The following is a 21,640-nucleotide window of genomic DNA, read 5'->3' as shown; positions in this document are numbered from 1 at the left end:
GAAATTAAAAAAAAAAGAGGGACAAAAGGCTACACTTATATAGAGTAGCTATAGGTATACTATTTGCTACATTTATAAAGTGATGCAGTAGCCCTGAAAAGTGTAGCCTATTCTTTAGAATTATGGTAACCATATTTTCTTCTTCTCTCTTTTCATATGAGCAGGAGCAAGGATAAGGGCATTCTTGTTGAAGCTGATTCTGAACCTGAAAGGACCTTGAAGAGAAAGCTAAGAGAAGCTAAAGTACAACTCTCTATAGAGGACCTAACAGAACTTTTCAAACAAGAAGAAGCCATAGTAGCCGAAAATAACAACAATGCCAACAATGCAAGGAAGGTGCTTGGTGACATTACTGCACCTACTCCTGACTTATATGGGAGAAGCATCTCAATCCCTACCAATGGAGCAAACAACTTTGAGCTTAAGCCTCAATTAGTTTCTCTAATGCAACAGAATTGCAAGTTTCATGGACTTCCATTGGAAGATCCTCATCAGTTCTTAGCTGAATTCTTGCAAATCTATGACACTGTCAAGACCAATGGGGTTGATCCCGAGGTCTATAAGCTTATGCTCTTTCCCTTTGCTGTAAGAGACAGAGCTAGAACATGGTTGGATTCACAACCTAAAGAAAGCCTGAACTCTTGGGAAAAGCTAGTCAATGCCTTCTTGGCAAAGTTCTTTCCACCTCAAAAATTGAGCAAGCTTAGAGTGGAAGTCCAAACTTTCAGACAGAAGGAAGGTGAATCCCTCTATGAAGCTTGGGAAAGATACAAGCAATTGATCAGAAGGTGTCATTCTGACATGCTTTCAGAATGGAACATCATAGGTATCTTCTATGATGGTCTGTCCGAACTGTCCAAGATGTCATTGGACAGCTCTGCTGGAGGATCTCTTCATCTGAAGAAGACGCTTGCAGAAGCTCAAGAACTCATTGAAATGGTTGCAAATAACCAATTCATGTACACCTCTGAAAGGAATCCTGTGAATAATGGGACAAGTCAGAAGAAAGGAGTTCTTGAGATTGATACTCTGAATGCCATATTGGCTCAGAACAAAATATTGACTCAGCAAGTCAATATGATTTCTCAGAGTCTGTCTGGAATGCAAGCAGCAATAGGCAGTACCAAAGAAGCTTCATCTAAAGAAAAAGCTTATGATCCTGAGAACCCAGCAATGGAAGAGGTGAATTACACGGGAGAATCCTATGGAAACACCTATAATCCTTCATGGAGAAATCATCCAAACCTCTCATGGAAGGATCAACAGAGGCCTCAACAAGGCTTCAGCAACAATAATGGTGGAAGAAATAGGTTTAGCAATGGCAAACCTTTTCCATCATCTTCTCAGCAACAAACAGAGAATTCCAAGCAGAACCACTCTGAATTAGCAACTGTAGTCTCTGATTTAATTAAAACCACTCAAAGTTTTATGACTGAAACAAGGTCCTTCATTAGAAATTTGGAGGCACAAGTGGGTCAGCTGAGTAAGAAAGTTACTGAACTCCCTCCTAGTACTCTTCCAAGCAATACAGAAGAGAATCTAAAAGGAGAGTGCAAGGCTATCAACATAACCCACACGGCCAAACCTGGAGAGAAGGAAGAGGCAGTGATCTCCACTGAGGAAGACCTCAATGGACATCCACTGGCCTCCAAGGAGTTCCCTAATGAGGAACCATGGGAATCTGAGGCTCACATTGAGACCATAGAGATTCCATTAAATCTACTTCTACCATTCATGAGCTCTGATGAGTATTCTTCCTCTGAAGAGGATGAAGATGTTACTGAAGAGCAAGTTGCTAAGTACCTTGGAGCAATCATGAAGTTAAATACCAAGTTATTTGGTAATGAGACTTGGGAAGATGAACCCCCCTTGCTCACCAAAGAACTGGATAACTTCACTAGGCAGAAATTACTTCTAAAGAGACAAGATCCTGGAAAGTTCTCAATACCTTGTACCATAGGCACCATGACCTTTGAAAAGGCTCTGTGTGACCTAGGGTCAAGCATAAACCTCATGCCTCTCTCTGTAATGGAGAAACTAGGAATTTTTGAGGTTCAACCTACAAGAATCTCATTAGAGATGGCAGACAATTCAAGGAAACAAGCTTATGGACTTGTAGAGGATGTCTTGGTAAAGGTTGAAGACCATTACATCCCTGCTGATTTAATAATCCTAGAGACTGGGAAGTGTATGGATGAATCCATCATCCTTGGCAGACCTTTCCTAGCCACAGCAAAAGCTGTGATTGATGTTGACAGAGGAGAATTGGTCCTTCAAGTGAATGAGGACTCCCTTGTGTTTAAAGCTCAAGGATCTCCCTCTGTAATCAAAGAGAAGAAGCATGAAAAGCTTCTCTCAATGCAGAGTCAAACAGAGCCCCCACATTCAAACTCTAAGTTTGGTGTTGGGAGGCCATGCTCTGAGTATCTGTGAGGCTCCATAAGAGCCCACTGTCAAGCTATTGACATTAAAGAAGCGCTTGTTGGGAGGCAACCCAATTTTTACTTATCTATGTTAAATTTCTATTTTCTATTATTATTTTATGTTTTCTGTAGGTTGATGATCATGTGAAGTCACAAAAACAACTGAAAAAGCAAAAACAGAATGAAAAACAGTATTCAAAATAGAACACCCTCCAGAAATGGGCACCAGACTGGCGTTTAACGCCAAAAAAGGGAAAGAAGCTGGCGTTAAACACCAGAAATGGGTAGCAACCTGGCGTTTAATGCCAGGATTGGCAGCAGAGGGCGTTTTGCATGCCTAATTGGTGCAGGGATGAGAAATCCTTGACACCTCAGGATCTGTGGACCCCACAGGATCCCCACCAACCTCTACTCACTCTCTCTCTTCTTCACACCTTTTCATAATACTCTTCCCCAAATACCCTTCACCAATCAACTCAATACCTCTTCCCCAAAAATCCCTCACCTATCAAATCCTACCCTCTTCTCCATAAACCCTTCACCAATCCACATCCATCGACCATAAACCCTACCTACCTCACCTTTCAAATTCAAACCACTTTCCCTCCCAAACCCACCCTATATGGCCGAACCCTAACCCTCTCTCCACCTTATTATAAACCCATCTTCACTCCTTCATTTTCACACAACATAAACACTACTTCTCCCCCTTGGCCGAAACACCAACCCACCTCCGTCTCCTCCATTTCTTCTTCTTCTACTCTTTTCTTTCTTCTTTTGCTCAAGGACGAGCAAATCTTCTAAGTTTGGTGTGGTAAAAGTATTGCTTTTTATTTTTTCATAACCATTTATGGCACCAAAGGTCAGAGAAACCTCTAGAAAGAGGAAAGGGAAGGCAAAAGCTTCCACCTTTGAGTCATGGGAGATGGAGAGATTCATCTCAAAGGTGCATCAAGACCACTTCTATGAAGTTGTGGCCAAGAAGAAGGTGATCCCCGAGGTCCCTTTCAAACTCAAAAAGGGTGAATATATGGAGATCCGACATGAGATTCGAAGAAGAGGTTGGGAAGTTCTCACCAACCCCATTCAACAAATCGGAATCTTAATAGTTCAAGAGTTCTATGCCAATGCATGGATCACCAAGAACCATGATCAAAGTGTGAACCCGGACCCTAAGAATTGGCTTACAATGGTCTGAGGGAAATACTGAGATTTCAGTCTGGAAAATGTAAGGTTGGCATTCAACTTGCCCATGATGCAAGGAGATGCACACCCCTACACTAGAAGGGTCAACTTTGATCAAAGGTTGGACAAAGTCCTCATAGACATTTGTGAAGAGGGCGCTCAATTGAAGAGAGATTCAAGAGGGAAGCCGGTTCAACTAAGAAGGCATGACCTCAAGCCCGTGGCTAGGGGATGGTTGGAGTTCATCCAACGCTCAATCATTCCCACTAGCAACCGGTCTGAAGTTACTATAGACCAAGCTATCATGATTCATAGCATTATGATTAGAGAGGAAGTAGAAGTTCATGAGGTTATATCCCAAGAACTCTACAAGGTGGTGGACAAGTCTTCTACTTTGGCAAGGTTAGCCTTCCCTCATCTCATTTGTCACCTTTGCAATTCAGCTGGAATTGACATAGAGGAAGACGTCCTCATTGATGAGGACAAGCCCATCACTAAGAAAAGGATGGAGCAAACAAGAGATCCTACTCATGGACAAGAGCATGAGAAAATTCCTCATCAGGAAATCCCTGAGATGCCTCAAGGGATGCATTTTCTTCCATAAAACTATTGGGAGCAAATCAACACCTCCCTAGGAGAATTAAGTTCCAATATCGGACAACTAAGGATGGAGCACCAAGAGCATTCCATCCTCCTCCATGAAATTAGAGAAGACCAAAGAACCATGAGAGAGGAGCAACAAAGGCAAGGAAGAGACATTGAGGAGCTCAAGCACTCCATGAGATCTTCAAGAGGAAGAACAAGCCGCCATCACTAAGGTGGACCCGTTCTTTAATTTCCTTGTTCTTTATTTTTTGTTTTTTGAATTTTTATGCTTTATGTTTATTTATGTTTGTGTCTTTATTACATGATCACTAGTGTCTAAGTGTCTATGCCTTAAAGCTATGAAAATGAGTCCATCACCTTTCTTAAATGAAAAATGTTTTTAATTGAAAAAGAAAAAGAAGTGCATGAATTTCGAATTTTAAAACAGTTTAGTTATTTTGATGTGGTGGCAATACTTTTGTCTTTCTGAATGAATGCTTGAACATTGCATATTTTTTGAATTTGTTGTTCATGAATATTAAAATTGTTGGCTCTTGAAAGAAAGATGGAAAAAGAGAAATGTTATTTGATAATCTGAAAAATCATAAAATTGATTCTTGAAGCAAGAAAAAGCAGTGAAAAGCTTGCAGAAAAAAATATATATGCGAAAAAAAAAGAGAAAGAAAAAGCAAGCAGAAAAAGCCAATAGCCCTTAAAACCAAAAGGCAAGGGTAAAATAAAAAGGATCCAAGGCTTTGAGCATCAGTGGATAGGAGGGCCCGTAGGAATAAAATCCTGGCCTAAGCGGCTAAACCAAGCTGTCCCTAACCATATGCTTGTGGCATGAAGGTGTCAAGTGAAAACTTGAGACTGAGCGGTTAAAGTCGTGGTCCAAAAGCAAAAAGAGTATGCTTAAGAGCTCTGGACACCTCTAATTGGGGACTCTAGCAAAGCTAAGTCACAATCTGAAAAGGTTCACCCAGTTATGTGTCTGTGGCATTTATGTATCCGGTGGTAATACTGGAAAACAAAATGCTTTGGGTCACAGCCAAGACTCATAAAGTAGCTGTGTTCAAGAATCAACATACTGAACTAGGAGAATCAATAACACCATTTGAATTCTGAGTTCCTATAGATGCCAATCATTCTGAACTTCAAAGGATAAAGTGAGATGCCAAAATTGTTCAGAAGCAAAAAGCTAATAGCCCTGCTCATCTAATTAAGACTGATCTTCATAGATGTTTTTGGAATTCATTCTATATTCTCTTTTTTTTTATCCTACTTTGTTTTTGGTTGCTTGGGGACAAGCAACAATTTAAGTTTGGTGTTGTGATGAGTGAATAATTTATACGCTTTTTGGCATTGTTTTTAGTATATTTTAGTTAGTTTTTATTATGTTTTTATTAGTTTTTAAATAAAAATCACATCTCTGGACTTTACTATGAGTTTGTGTGTTTTTCTGTGATTTCAGGTATTTTCTGGCTGAAATTGAGGGACCTGAGCAAAAATCTGATTCAGAGGCTGAAAAAGGACTGCAGATGCTGTTGGATTCTGACCTCCCTGCACTCAAAGTGAATTTTCTGGAGCTACAAAAGCTCAATTGGCACGCTCTCAATTGCGTTGGAAAGTAGACATTGTGGGCTTTCCAGAAATATATAATAGTCCATATTTTGATCATGATTTGATGGCCCAAACCGGCGTTCCAAGTCAGCATAGAAATTCTGGCGTCAAAACGCCAGAACTGGCATAAAAGCTGGAGTTAAACGCCCAAACTGGCACAAAAGCTAGCGTTTAACTCCAAGAAAAGTCTTTGCACGTGAAAGCTTCAATGCTCAGCCCAAGCACACACCAAGTGGGCCCGGAAGAAGATTTCTGCATTAATTACCTATTTCTGTAAACCCTAGGCTACTAGTTTTCTATAAATAGGACCTTTTGCTATTGTATTTTCATACTTTGATACACCTGATCATACTTTCATAGACCTTTTCATGTTTGGGGGCTGGCCTCACGGCCATCCCTAGACCCTGTACTTATGTATTTTCAACAGTGGAGTTTCTACACACAATAGATTAAGGTGTGGAGCTCTGCTGTTCTTCATGAATTAATACAATTACTATTGTTCTTCTATTCAATTCACGCCTGCTTCTTCTCTAAGATATTCATTCGTTCTTCAACTTGATGAATGTGATGATCCGTGACACTCATCATCATTCTCACCTATGAACATGTGCCTAACAACCACCTATGTTCTACTAGCAATGGCTTGAATGCGTATCTCTTGGGTTTCTAATCTAAGATTAGAACCTTCGTAGTATAGGCTAGAATTATTGGCGGTCATTCTTGAGATCCGGAAAGTCTAAACCTTGTCTGTGGTATTCCGAGTAGGATATAGGAAGGGATGACTGTGACGAGCTTCAAACTCGCGATTGTTGGGCGTGTGACAGACGCAAAAGGATCAATGGATCCTATTCCAACATGATCGAGAACCGACAGATGATTAGCCGTGCGGTGACAGCGCATTTGGAACATTTTCACTGAGAGGACGGGAAGTAGCCATTGACAACGGTGATGCCCAACATAAATCTTGCCATGGAAAGGAGTATGATTGGTTGGAAGAAGGCAATAGGAAAGCAGAGGTTCAGAAGGAATAAAGCATCTTCATACGCTTATCTAAAATTCCTACCAATGAATTACATAAGTATCTCTATCTTTATTCTATGCTTTATTCATCTTTTAATTATCAATCCTCCATAACCATTTGAATCTACCTGACTAAGATTTACAAGATGACCATAGCTTGCTTCAAGCCGACAATCTCCGTGGGATCGACCCTTACTCACGTAAGGTATTACTTGGACGACCCAGTGCACTTGCTGGTTAGTTGTGCGAAATTGTGACAAAGTGTGATTCACGTTTGAGAGCTCCAAGTCTTTGGCACCATTGTTGATGATCACAATTTCGTGCATCAACAACATATGTGCAGTTAAATTCTAAATTAGATCTTGTTTTATTTTATTTTCTTTGCGTTCCTTTAGTTGGTTCAAATTCCTTCTTTTGTAGTTTTCTTTATTCCTAGTTGGTTCAAATTCCTTCTTCTTTAGTTTTCTTTATTCTTCAAGGTACGTTTGATCTTTTCTTATTTGTATGCCGATAAGAGGAAGAAAGAATGGTGGAGGACGCGCATTTAATGGAGGACAGCACTGGAAGGTGAAACAACTCGACTCCCAATTTAGAAGACCCAACGTCAAGCTAGTGATGTTAAAAAAACGCTTGTTGGGAGGCAATCCAATCATGATTAGTTTTCCTTTTCCTTTCCTTTTCTCTTTGTTAAGTCACATTCTTAGGTTGCATTTTTCTTTCTTCCTGCATGCATGCATCATTTAAAATTTTGTTTACGTATTTTTAATTAAAAAAAGGAAGAGTGAATGCCGGCTGGCCAAGTATGCACGCCGACGTCCATGTTACCAAAAGAGAGGCACGCCCGGCGGCCACTCCAAGAAGCCTGGCATTTGAGTGTCCAAAAAAGAGCCACGCCCAACGTTCAACATGAATGCCTAGTGTCCATTTGTGCCAAGGAAGGCCAAAGCCAGGGTACCTCCAAAGTCAAACCATCTCTTCATTTAGGCATTTTTAGATTCGTTCCATGGAATTTTTTTTAAATCAATTTTTTTTAATTAAAAAAATTTATAATCCTTATTTCTTTAACCATTTTTTGTTTTTTTTTTGTTCTTTAATTTCAACTTAGTAAAATGTTTTTTCTTTCATATTATTACATGCAAAACGATTTTAAACTTTGTTTCTTTAATTCTTTTTTTAGTTCTTCATTTTTAAACTTCAAGTAAATTTTTTTTTTCAAAAATTGCATGCATGATCATCCTTTTTTTGTTTTATGACTACCACTATTATGTCTTTTTCCCACTATTTCCTGCCTTTCTTGCCCAAGCAAAACATGCATCCTTATACACTTAAAACATTTAAACTCAGAGATTTGGCTAAACTCTAAGTTTGGAATTAGTGGTTGGAGGAAAAGCAAGGCTTTAGAATGCAACAAGAAAAAAGTCCACCGTAACAACGAAGATGGTAATAATGAATAAATTTTGTAGCTTTATTTCTTTCTTGGTGGTTACTTATTTCTTTTCCCTTTTTTTTGTTCTTTTTCTTTGTTTTCTTTTCCTTTTCCTTTTCCTGCATGCATGGCATATTCTATTTACTTTTTTTTAATGCTTAAACTTGTAACCTGTATGCTTGTTCCTCCAGTAATCATCACTTTCTATGGAGGATATCTTAATGAAAAGATTGACTAATAAATTCAAATGAAAGTGGTGGTGCTTAAAAGAGGTGGTTACATTTTATGAATAAGAAATATTTGAATCTTAAGGAGCCAGAAGAAGTATCTTCAAAATAAAAAATTTAAGAAACTATTATGAGAATTCAAATAAATTCCTTGGAGCAGTTCAAAAAAATCTGGAAAGATTAAAAAATCAAAAGTTACAAGGCTCTAAGCACGAATGACTAGGGCACAGTTATGTGCTTGTGGTGTTTGTGTTTCAAAGAAAGACTTGGACAAGTAGATCCGAGGGGTGCTTTATCACTCAATAACTTGGGCCAACTGTACTGGGATTATTGATTGAAAGTCTGCTTTAAAAGTTGCCTTATAATAAAACATTTAGAAGTCCAAAGAGGCTCTAGGCATTGATGTATGAGAAAATAAAACCTTAGTTATGTGCTTGTGGGGAGATTGTGCAAATGAGAGGCTTGGGGATTAGATCCGAGGGGTGCTTTATCACCCGGTAACTTGGGTCAACTGGTCCAGGATTAACGATTGAAAGGCCATTAAGAGTTGCCTTGCGACAGAACCTTTAGAGTCAAAAGCCTCAAAGATTTTTTCCCAAATTAAAATATCAAGTAACTACCTTCAAGTCATATAAGCCCAAAATTCTCATAATACAATTCATATCTCAGTTTTTAGAAATTTCCAAATCTTAAGTATGCAAGATTCATCAAGGATAAAAGAAGTCGAATGTAACCACAAGGGTTATATAAATCCCACTTTTGCCTTAGAAAAATTTTATTTGCAAACCCTTCAATTCTTTTCATTAAGTTAAACTCTGTTTACTTTTCTTTTGCTTGAGGACAAGCAAAGTTTTATGTTTGGTATTGTGATGACATTTCATCTTAAGCGATTTTTAGGGTTCTTTTTCATTTATTTTCTTAGGTCTCAATCTAATTTCTTATGTTTTCTAATGGAATTTCATGAATAATCAAATATTTGGAGTTGGGATACTATTTTTGTATTTTTAGGAGTTTTTGTCTCAAAAACAAGTAGAAAATAAAGCTTTATACAAGAAAAACACAAGTACGGTTTAAGGGTAGCAAAATTGTGTCCTAAGTAGAAAAACTATACCCAAAGGGAGAAAACTGGATCCCAAACACACAAGCCCAGCGTGCATGTCCACAAGCCCAGCGTACAAGTTCTCAACCTTAACCTCTTTATAGTCAGATGTCATGACTTGAGCTATAAAAGTCCAAATGAGGCAGTTCTAGTCGCGTTAGAAAGCTAACGTCCAAAACTTTAGAATGATATGCATATGTCTATAGTGGATGTTTAGTTTTATCCACCCACCACCATCATCTTTTAGATGTGAAAAATAGCATCCCAGACTTCACCGTGCATGCCCGTGATGCAGAATTTACAATCCACAACTTACCGGCAAGTACACCAGGTGATATCAAGTAATGAACTCATGGTGAGTGAGTGTCAATCTCATGGGATTAACAGATTAAACAAGCAATAGTTAATCGATTAATCTAGACAGACAATCAAAAGTGGGTTTTTGGAAAGCTTTAACGTAAATAGTGAGGTAAACAAGAGCAAACAGTGAATAGTGTGATGAATCCATATTTGAAGATAAATTTTAGATTGATTTGAGTGGATTTCATCATATAAACCCACATTTATTCATCCCAATAGCATACTTTTGTGTTCTCTCCCTAAGTTGAGCTTAATTGTGAAAAATGCTATTTTGTGCTTAATTTAATCAATTTTATCCCACTTTCATTCCATTCGATGCCTTGATGATTTTGATGAGTGATTTCAGGTATAATAGGTAGGAATGGCTTGATAAGAGTGGAAGAAAAGCATGAAATTGGGAGAAAACATGAAGAAATCAAAGGAGAGAAGCATTTCAGTGTGTGCCTACGCACACTTTTTGTGCCTACGCACAAGGGTCAAAATCAGCACCTGTGCCCACGCACAGCTCTGTGCGTACGCACGGAATGGAAATCAACAAGTGTGCCCATGCACAACTTCTGTGTGTATGCACAAGTCCTTGCCCGTGACTTCATTAAAATGTCACGTGGCTCACGATTTGAGGGGTTTTTTAGCCCATTTCTAAAGGCTTTGATGCTTACAAGGAGGGGCAAGCAACTATATATGATACCATACACTACCATACATTATACAACACACTTAGGATAGTTTTAAGGTAGTTTTAGGTTAGTTTTCTCTCAATCTTTCTTAGGTTAATTAGGGTTTATATTTCAAGTTTACAATTCCCAATTTTAATCTTGGATTCTAGCTTAATTCCATTGTAAGTATTTCTTTAATTTTCTCTTTTATTACACTACTTGTTCTACACTTTCTTATATTTCAATTTACTTTATCAATACATATATAATTTTGCAATTTTGATTTCTAGTTGGTTGATTTGATGATTGTTGGTTATTTTATGTTTGTGTGAGTTGCCTTTGTTGATTTTGATCATTTGTGGTTCATAGCTTTTATCATTTTCTCAATTTTGCCATGTTTTATGATTATGCCTACCATATGTTTGATGAAATGCCAATTTTAATTATGGGGTAGATTTCCACCCATTGGCTTGGGAAAATGAAATTATGGAATACTAGAGTCATAATGTTTGACATTTAGTGATAATTCTTGGATTATTAGTTGTTATTGTTTCCACTAACGCTAGTAACTTACTAAGGTAATTAGTAAGTTAATTAGGATTTATGGATTAATAACAATTATGCTCACTTGACTTACTCTTCGATGTTAAGGGTAGACTTAGTGAGATTAATCCATCATACTTATCATAGTTGTAGTTATGGGAAGGAAGAAATTCCTTAACTCATCCCAAGTCAAGGTTCTATTTATGTTTTGAACCACTTTTCCATCAATTTTGAGTCTTACTTGTCTATATTACATACATAGTTCTTTTATTCCTTTATTGGTTTATTAATTGCAATTTCGAATCGTTCTTTAATTCCTATATTTTGTTTGCTTCCATCATCAAAACCCCCTTTGCTTTCCACAACCAAAATTATGCGCTCTTAGGCATTAGTTCCTGGGGAAGACGACCCGAGGTTTTATTACTCTCGGTTATAATATTTTAATTTGAGAATTTAAACTTTGATGGTAGGAGTTGGTTGTCGGTTTGGTCTATACTTACAACGGAAGTTATTTTAAGTGGAAAAATCCAAACCGGTGTAAATTCTCATCCATCATAGTGAAAGATAATATGATTAAAGGAGTTAAGATTTTAGAGATATTGTGACTTCCAGACCAATATTTTTCACTTTCCACCATGATCATGTAAAGATACAACCATGGCAAATCATCAATAATCAAACCCCAATCCCTTGATGATTTAATTTCTCTTTAGCCTAATTAATCACTAATCCCTTAGTCAATCATTTAAGGAAAGAGTTAAGCATGTTCATTGATTTATATGCCACATAAGCCATAAGAATCTTCCCTAGTTGATTCAATGTCACTTATCAAGTATAGTTTCAAAACTTAAGAGCCGTGAGAATAAGTTTTCAAGCTTAATTCAATTAATCAACTTTTCCAAGAAGTTAAAAGAATTCAAGTGAGAGAAAAATTGTTTTCCAACACATTCAAAACCTTCTCTTAAGAAGATATCAATGCATTAATCAAAGGTAGAAAAAGCTAAAATATTAGTCGATAGGAATCAACAAAGCTCCTAACCTTAACCAAGGAGATTAGTTGCTCATTTCTTCAGAGAAAACCTAATATTACGAAACATAAAAAAGTGCTGAAGAAGAGAAGACGGCAGTAACTTCTCCCCTTATATATTAACCATAAAAATAAGTTTCAAATGCAGACTTCAAACATAATCAAAACTAAAACAGAATCAAATCTTCTTCATAAATGTTTTCTTCTCCGCAAAGATCTCCCCCCTTTCTGTTTGCCAATCTTCAATTAGTGATATCATTGGTGGGCTTTTGATTAACCACCAAAATGCTGAAGAATTGGAGACATAGTGGCTTTGTTTAAGGCCCCTGGAGAGTGTCCTATGGTCTCACATTACACGTGAAGACCATTCTTAATTTAATTTGCTCTCTGTCTCAACCACGTTGCACATGAAGAGTCCCACATTGTACATGGTCTTGATTTCCTTCAATTGTTGCTCCTATTTTGCTCCAGCCATTACACGTAGGAAATCCTACGTCCCACGTGAAAGTGCAATCATGCGTATGCATGATAGATGAATACGCATGACTCCTCGAAACTCTTCTTGTGCATGCGTACACATGATAGACAATGTCCCATGTGAAAGTCTTCACGTCCCACGTCTATGCTTCTATGTCCTACATTGAATTAGGGGTCATTCGTATGCATGGGGGATACGTACGCATGACTAAGCATATTCCACCACTTGTGCGTATGCATGGGTGATGCGTACGCAGGACTTCCGTTTTGGCATTGGATGCCAATACTCCCACGTCCTACGTTGAAGTGGTCTAGTGCCCTTGGGAGGGAATTGTTGGTTTGGCATGGCATGCTTGCTCTCCCACGTTGCACATGGAGCTTGATTTCAACATAGGGAGCTATCGGTTTAACCCAGAGAGCTTTCTGTTTTCTTTTCTATTCTTGCTCTTCCTTTCTCAAAGTGTTTTTTGGCCTCCTATTCTATTCTATATCTAAACATAGACGCTCAGCGTGCCTTATTAGAAGCCCGACAGGTAGCTCCCCTGAAGGTGTAATTGGGGCACACACCCAAAGTCCTCTATAAAAGCCCAGTGTGAAGACACTTTACAAACTCCTAGGATGTACCAATTAAGGCCGAATCTCAATCATATACATCATTAGAAGCCTTGATCACATCCAAAAGATTGAAGACTCTAGAAGATTAGTAATTAATTCTTTTTAGAAACATGAATGATTTGGTTGTTAGGATTTATTTCTAGATTAGGATAGTTTTGAATTTGAATTCTAGAATTAGGATACAAATAAGTGAACCTTATTCATAAAAAGGGACATTCCGTTCCTCACCACAGTTTTCTACTTGTTTTTCTTTCATTCCGTGGGTAACTAAATCCTCTGTCAAGGGGTTAGGAGCTCTGTTTATATTTTCTAAAGATTATTAATCTACATTTATTTTATTTTGATGTCTTGCATTGATCTGCTTTATGATTGAGTTATTTGTTCTTCATTTGGATTATAGGTATGGGAAGGGATGCTAATCCCTATTGAATTCTTTTATTATAAATAAAAGATTTAACATTTTAATTAAAGCTTGAAAACCCTTTCACATGACTCTTTGAGTTCAACTAGGAATAGTGGTTCAAATTAGTGTGCGACACATGCAAGATTTTCAACACTTTAATTTTGAATAAGTGACATATATTTTGGATTAGAACAACTTTTTAAAATTGTATTTTCTTCTGAGGTTTAACTGGATAGGACTAGCTTGAATACATGACATATAATTTGACCTAAGGACTACTTTTAAATTTTATTAGGAACTAAATCAATTTTTGTGCTTAAACTCTTTAATTAATTAACTGACATCTATTCGATTAAAGAGAAACTAAGGAATCAAAGAATTGGAAAACAGTTACTAAAGATTTATCATGAAAGATCTTTGCATACTTCAAAATAAGTAAAGAAGGTTTGGTTTTCCTAAGAGCATAAACATCTCCGAAGCTCTTGATTCTCACAATCATTGTATTTTCTCAATCAACATCCAAGTTCATTGTCTCTGAAGCACTCAAGCACTCAAGATTCCAAGCAAGATACAAGTTTTTCCCTCATCAATCTAGGTTATTTTTATCTAATTAGGTATTTAAACTAATATTTGCTTGTTCAATCCTTTAATCTTCATGGGAATGATATCCACTCACCGTGGTATTACTTGAACGATCTAGTGCACTTGCTAGTATCCGTGAGCTTTAATTTTTGCTCCTTAAGCGGCTAGCCAGCGTTTCACACCAAGAGTAGGCCGAAGTCACCCCATCTTTGGGCCTCCAATTGGATTTAACACTCCTTAGTTTTATTTCCTTTTGTAATCTTTATTTACAAACAATATCTTTTTTTTAGGTCTAGCATTTATTACTAGGATTAGTGTAACAACCAAGATTTTCGAGTACGCGAGATCTTTTCTGAAGGTACAGATTTCTCCGGAGGATCAGTAAGGGGAGAACCTCTGCTATATTATCAAGCATCTCAATCCTCATTGTCATTATGTTATCTTTAACTCAGGACCTTAGTTGAGACAAGCCCAACAATGCAATCACGAAGAACCTAGTTTTTGAACTGTATCGATTAGCAGTTTTGATTTTGGTTTTCGTAAATAATCTCAGTTTGACGAACCGGACTTGATTCATGAGAGAACAGAGATAAGAGTATAATATTATCATTATATGAGTATTAAAAGCTACTTGAATGATATTATAATCACAACTAGAAAATGGATTAATACAGATAGATTTACAGACAGATTTAGTCTTTATTACAGACAGATTTTTCGTTACAGACGGATTTTGTCCCTCTGTAAAAGCCTCGTTGGAAATTATTTCCGACGGATTTTTATTCCATCGGAAAATTTTTGATGGATTTTTACCAGTTACCGACGGATTTTCCCTCTGTAAATTCTCCATCCATTTCCCAAAGGCGACAAACTTTCTAACGGATTTTCCGTCTGTAACTACAGACAGATTTACTGACGAATTTTTCATCTGTAATTACAGATAGATTTTCCATCTATAATTTGAACCTTGGAAAATCATCTCACACTCTGATTACAGACAGAAAATCTGTCTGTAAATCTGTCAGTAAGGTAAAATAGAATTTTTTTTTTAGATTTTTTCAATTACAAAATAAATATAAATTTAATACAAATTTTTATCTAATTTGTATTCAAATATTTACAATATTTCAAAAAATAAACAAATTTATCGTATTATCAAACTAAACGAAAAGTACTATAAACAAGCAAGTCATAAACAAACTAAAATATTAATGTTTGCATTGTAATTCTATAACCAAATCAAGAAATATAAAAAGAGACATGTAGGAGTCAAGTTTGCTGAATCTAGACCGAAATTTACATATTCTAATTCTTCAATTCAACATCATCCTTAACACTGCTTCTTTGCTTCATGGAGGCAAGTTTGTTGGATCTAGACCGAAATTTATTGAATCTTTCTATTTCTGGTTGAAATGCTAAAATATCCGTCTCAAACTCCCAATAGCATACAAAATTTGTTATTCTGTAGGTTACTAATTTGGGCACACAGTTTTTCTGCTTCTTGCTGGTAATACTGCAAAATATAATGTAATTTAGTTAATATAATGATAATTATGGCTATCATGGGATATATATAAAATAATATGTTCTATACATATACCTAAGCATTAATCTCGGAAGCAGGTCCAGCACCAGATGAATCTGAACATGATTTCTTATACCTATCAATAGTTGCTTTGACACTGCAATTTATAATAGTATTATTTGATTAATTGATGTACATTATTGAATATCAACATTCTAAAACCTAATAAACAATTATCAACCAATCAGAAGGGCATGACTAGTACATTATCTGAATCCTACTAATCAAATCAAATATATGAGAATTAATTACACAAATCATATAAGAAATTCTATAACTTGGTATGTATTTACTATTTATCAATATCACTGAGTGGGCTAACCTGAAAATTTGAAGAAAGGAAAAGGAGTATTGTGAGCAAGCATAGGCTAATAAACCATAATTCTATTATTATATATTATGAAGCATAAGCACTTACACATTTTTTCTTTATAAGAGATCCTTATAGGAGAAGACAGGGACCCCAAAGTATACACTGCAACTCTCTGGTTCTGGATTTGAGTAAAGAACAATATTGCGTTTTGCTTTGCAACGCCATAGAATCAGCAACAACCCAATTATAATAAAGAGCGGAAGTGCAATCCCTACAAGAAACTTCCATGAGTAAGTGGTCTACTATTCAATTCTTGGTAGCACCCTGTTTTGAATAAAATCAATTAGTTATATTCGAACACAAGGTAAGTGTGCTTGTGCATTCTCTTTGCTTCAAGCTTAAAGGACTCTGGTGTAGGCAGGAGGTTTAAACATATTAAACAACTCATTTTTATATCTGACAATTAAAGCTTTTTGATAGGGAGAGATGATGAGCAAAGGCAAAAGGAATGGCAAAAGTCCAATATGATCATTTTGCATATTTCTGTAACAACATAGCATACCTTACCACCTGGCAGGAGCTGCGAAAATGCATGCCAGTCAAACCGAGGAAATAAGTGAGCTAACACAACATGACCAGCTTAATGAACAGCAAGTAGTCTCTTCTTTTCAACAGATACCTAAATTACAGTAATGAGTTCAATATACAAGATGTTTTACTATCACCAATTTAGAACGAGAAGAACTAATGGTAATACACGTACACTTTCTTCACATTTCTGTTGCTCTTCCTCAATGAGAAGCACACCCATACCCTCAAGCAGTTGTTTTTCTAATACATCAACAATGTCCTGCTGGGAAATTTTTGAATGCCCTTTCCTCACCTGCAGCCAATAATAGAAGCTTTAATTTTGCATCTTATCTTTGCTTACTAATACAGTCACAGAGGGAAGAGCAGCAAGGGGAATTTACCATGTAAACTGCATACAAGATGACCAGAAGCTATGCAAGGATTTGATTATGGCTATTCATGGGTCTAGCCTTTCATAACTACTACTAGCACTCAAAAACACTAGGTTAAGGCTTTGTTTCTCTATAACAGTTTCCTACTATAAATGAAAAATACATGATTGTCAATTCTCATAAATTGAATGAGAAGATTGGACTATGCTCCAACTCACTTCGAGCCTTCTCAGATTAAAAAACAAATAGATGCTACAGCCCTTAAATGTTTTGTAATGCATCAATTCTATCATTTGTACATTAACTCTCCTTACCAAAAACCTATAGTTCTTAACCGTGATTAATAACATTCCCTTCAACTACAGACATATTAAAATCACACTGAAGACACCACCATGATGTTGCATACAGCAGGTCTAAATCTGGAAGTTAGTAGCACAACAAAGAATAAAATCAAATATAGCAGAAACCCACCATCATTATTGCTGCTTCATTGACAAGGTTTCTTATATCTGCTCCTGAGAATCCAACAGTTCGGAAGACAAGCTGTTGATGTAAAAAATCAATGTATGAGTTCAATGGAAAAGAGAGAAGTAAATTTAAATAGATAAGCAAGTTGCTTTCCAGAACTATGCACACCAAAAATTTGGACTCTTTGCTTGGCATCAGGCAAACCAATGTATAGTCTTTGATCAATTAAGCAATCAAGAACTGTCATTGAGTTGAGGAAGAGAAGAGGCTTTAATTCACAACAATTATATGAACATGAAAATGCAGTGTCTGAAGAGAAAACAACATAAATGAATCAATTAAATAAATAAAAAAGAAAATAGTAAGAATTGAAGTAGAAGATGATGATGGAGAAAGAAGAATACCTCTTCCCTATGTGTTGCTCTCTCAACAGCATCAAGGTTCCTTCTTGAAGAAGCATTCTTCCTTGCCACCACACAATCCACAGAAGCAGAAGCATGATCTGATGTGAGTCCAATTCCAGGGCCACACCATACATCCTGAAAAGAAGAAGATTTTTCGTTATTTAAGTGACGCAGATGTGACAACTAAGTACCTAACACTGTGGTCATTCACATATTTGTGGAGTCATAAGAAAATTATTGTGATTAAATAAGTGAAAAGGGGATAATACCAACCAATGATTAGCAATACCAGGAAAGGCAGAAGCAAGATAGATAAGAATTACGTGACTGCCAAGAAGAAAAGAACACGTCTAATTGAAGTTCAAATTCATGGAAATGATTGAAAAAAATGAAGTTGAAATAAGAAGGAAGTACCTCTCGAATAGCTTGAACCTTCCATCAACAATAGCAGGGAGTTTCTTGAAAGGGTTGATAGCTAATAGAGACGAATTATGGAGGTTTAATTAAAGAGGTAGATAAGTGTCTTCGGAAGCATAGTAATTGTAACGATTACCTGCAAATTCGGGAGATAACTGCTGTCTTTTGGAGATTTCAACTTTAATCTCGTTGAATTCTATTCCATTAACTCTATTGAGAAATTAAGCATTAGCAGTAGTAGTAGTAGAATTCAAATTCTAGAAAAGAAATACAATGTTGAATTGAATTACTTGCAGAAGATAAGAACGGCACGAGATGGCTGGGACATGCGGTCCGCATACACCTTCACCTTCAACATCTTTTCCTTTTTGCTTTCTTTCTATCTATGCCTCAACACCAAAAATTGAAAAACCATGAGGAAAAGTGTTTCAACAATAAATTTTAAATTAAACTAATTAATAAAATCAGAAAAAACAAATCTAACTAAACATAATCTAATCAAAACCTAAAAATCCACTAATCAGAAAACAAATCTAACTAAACTAATTACGAAAATCAAACTAACTAAACAAAATTAATTAAACTTAACAGAAATTAAAAAAATTTTGAAACCAAAACCTGGAAGCATTGACTAGAGGTGATGATGGCTGCGGCGCTGAGAAGATATGCGAGCCAGATCTGAGTGGGGATAAAAAGAGAGAGAGAAAGGCGCGGCGGTGGTGGGGACAGATGCTGCTACAGGTGGCGCCGGTATGCTAGAGCTCACCTGAGATGAAGAGAACAGGAGCTTGAGCTTGATTTGTTCTGCGAATGACAAAAAACGAGAGAGACAGGGGCTGTGTTCTACTGGTTCATTGTTTAAAAGAGAGGAGAAGAAGGAGAAGGTAGCTGCTGTGGTTAGGGTGGTGGTGGTGGCGCTATGAGTGAGGAAAGAAGAAGAATAATCTCGTGCAGGACGGAGAAGCTCATTGAAGGAGAGAGGAACAACTCGTTTGATCTGTGATTTTGTGTATGTGAAAGGAGGTCGATAGGGTGGGGATGAAGTTAGGTCTAAATTAAAATTTTTCGATGGAAAATTTTAAATTATAGATGGATTTTTCGTCTATAATAATTTAATAAAACGCAGCATTTTGTCTATTTAATTAAAGACGGATTTTCCGTCTGTAACTATTTCCCACAAAAAAAATTAATTTTACTGACATAATTATCGACGGATTCTATTTTCCGTCTGTAATTTATGCTAATTCATTTTTTTTTGTTTTCCGACAAAAAAATCCCTCTGAATTTCCGTCTGTATTTCCGTGGGATAAAATCCGTCGGAAATATCCATCTGTAATAACTAGTTTTCTAGTAGTGAATATTACCTGGTCAGTTTTTGTTAAAAACAGGTGATCAGTTTAACCGGGTTCACAATTTACTGGTGCAGCTTAGCACTAGTACTCTCTGATGACTTTAGCAATGCTAAGGCTTCATCATACATGTTCTATTCTCATATTAAATATGTTACTAGTGTCATTAATGCTAGTAGCTCAGAAAAGAACTTTTAGAGATGTTTTTATAAGTGTTCCGATACATCTAGTTTTAGTAGTTATACACATGAGATATTTTAATAGAAATAGGGATACGGAAATAAATGGAATCAATAATGGGAATAGAGTTGAGGATGGGAGTTGCTTTGCCTTTCAGAATTAACTCCGGTATTATTGCTCTCTTTGCTTGTGAGTGATTTCTTCAATAGCAGGCTGTATGTGATTGTGATAAACCACTATTTTGTGGTTTATCTTGTGCTAATTTGAATCGTTTTTATCAATTCTTTGCTCACTTATTCATATAATTCATATGGTTTTACAATTCCTTCCTAATTCTGTGATATAGTTGAAAACATCTTTCTTGGGCCTTTAAACTGCTAATTTTAATTATCCTTTATTACCATTCGATGCCATGATCTGTGTGTTGAGTGTTTTCAGGCTTTATAGGGCAGGAATGGCTTAGAGGATGGAAAGGAAACATGCAAAAGTGGAAGGAACGTGAAAAATGAAGTTTTGAGAAGCTGGCAGCAACACACACGCATGAGCGACGCGTACGCGTGCCTAGCACAGAAGCCAAGTGACGCGTATGCATGACTGACGCGTACGCATGATAAGGAATTTCGCCAAATAACGCGCACGCATGACTGACGCGTACGCGTGACATGCGCCACGTGCAGAAAGTTGCAGAAAGCGCTGGGGGCGATTTCTGGGCTCCTTTTTGGCCCAATTCCAAGCCCGAGAACACAGAATAGAGGCTGCAGAATGGGGGAATCAAGAAAAAACACACTTCTCATTATTCACAATTTTAGGTTTTAGATGTAGTTTCTAGAGAGAGAGAGGCTCTCTCCTCTCTCTAGGTTTTAGGATTTCTCTTAGTTTTAGGTTTATGTCTTCTCAATTCCAGGTTTAATGTTCCTTTAATTTAGTTTCTCTTCTACTTTTATTTATTCTAGTATTCTAGTTTGTTTATTTTCCCAATTTGGTTTATGAACTCCATGTTAGATTTGATTTCTTTATTTAATGCAATTTGAGGTATTTCATATTTTGGTTTTAAGTTAGATTTTTATATTCTCAGCTTGAATTGAGTGATTGGAGACTCTTGAGTTATCAAACTCCTTTGTTGATTGATAATTGAAAGTTGTTAATTGACTTGAATTCCACTAACTCTAGTATTTCCTTGGGAGTTGACTAGGACTTGAGGATTCATATTGATTTATCCATTTGACTTACCTTCATAGTTAGAGGTTGACTAAGTGGGAGCAATGAACAATTCTTATCACAATTGATAAGGATAACTAGGATAGGACGTCTAATTCTCATACCTTGCTAAGAGTTTTCTTAATTATCAATTTACTTTCTTGCAATTTACTTTTCTTGTTCCTTTTTCAAAAACCCCAAAAAGATACTTTTCCATAACCAATAATAAACACACCTCCCTGTAATTCCTTGGGAGATGACCCGAGGTTTAAATACTTCGGTTTAATTTTATTGGGTTTGCTTTGGTGACAACCAAATTTTTGTACAAAAAGATTCTCTGTTGGTTTAGATACTATACTAGCAACGAGAACTTATTTGTGAAATTCTTTACTAGCAGAAATCCGTTTGTCAAAATGGCGCTGTTGCCGGGGACTTACAAACGTGTGCCTTATTATTGGTTATTGTAAATATTTGCTTTTTGCTTGTTTGCTAGTTTTTGTTAGTTTAGGAATTA

General features: G+C 36.5%; 1 non-coding gene across 1 annotated transcript; it reads right to left on the bottom strand.

The window, feature by feature from the left end:
* Window positions 1–699: 699 nt before the first annotated feature.
* LOC148574207 (small nucleolar RNA R71) lies at window positions 700–803 on the bottom strand. The gene has a single exon (XR_015906170.1). It is a non-coding gene; the product is annotated as a small nucleolar RNA R71 (small nucleolar RNA).
* Window positions 804–21,640: the final 20,837 nt, after the last annotated feature.

This window comes from Arachis ipaensis, chromosome B2, assembly GCF_059453495.1.
Source record: "Arachis ipaensis isolate K30076 ecotype BB chromosome B2, ASM5945349v1, whole genome shotgun sequence".
In the NCBI taxonomy this organism is placed as follows: domain Eukaryota; kingdom Viridiplantae; phylum Streptophyta; class Magnoliopsida; order Fabales; family Fabaceae; genus Arachis; species Arachis ipaensis.
This window is presented reverse-complemented; position numbering and strand designations above follow the sequence as displayed.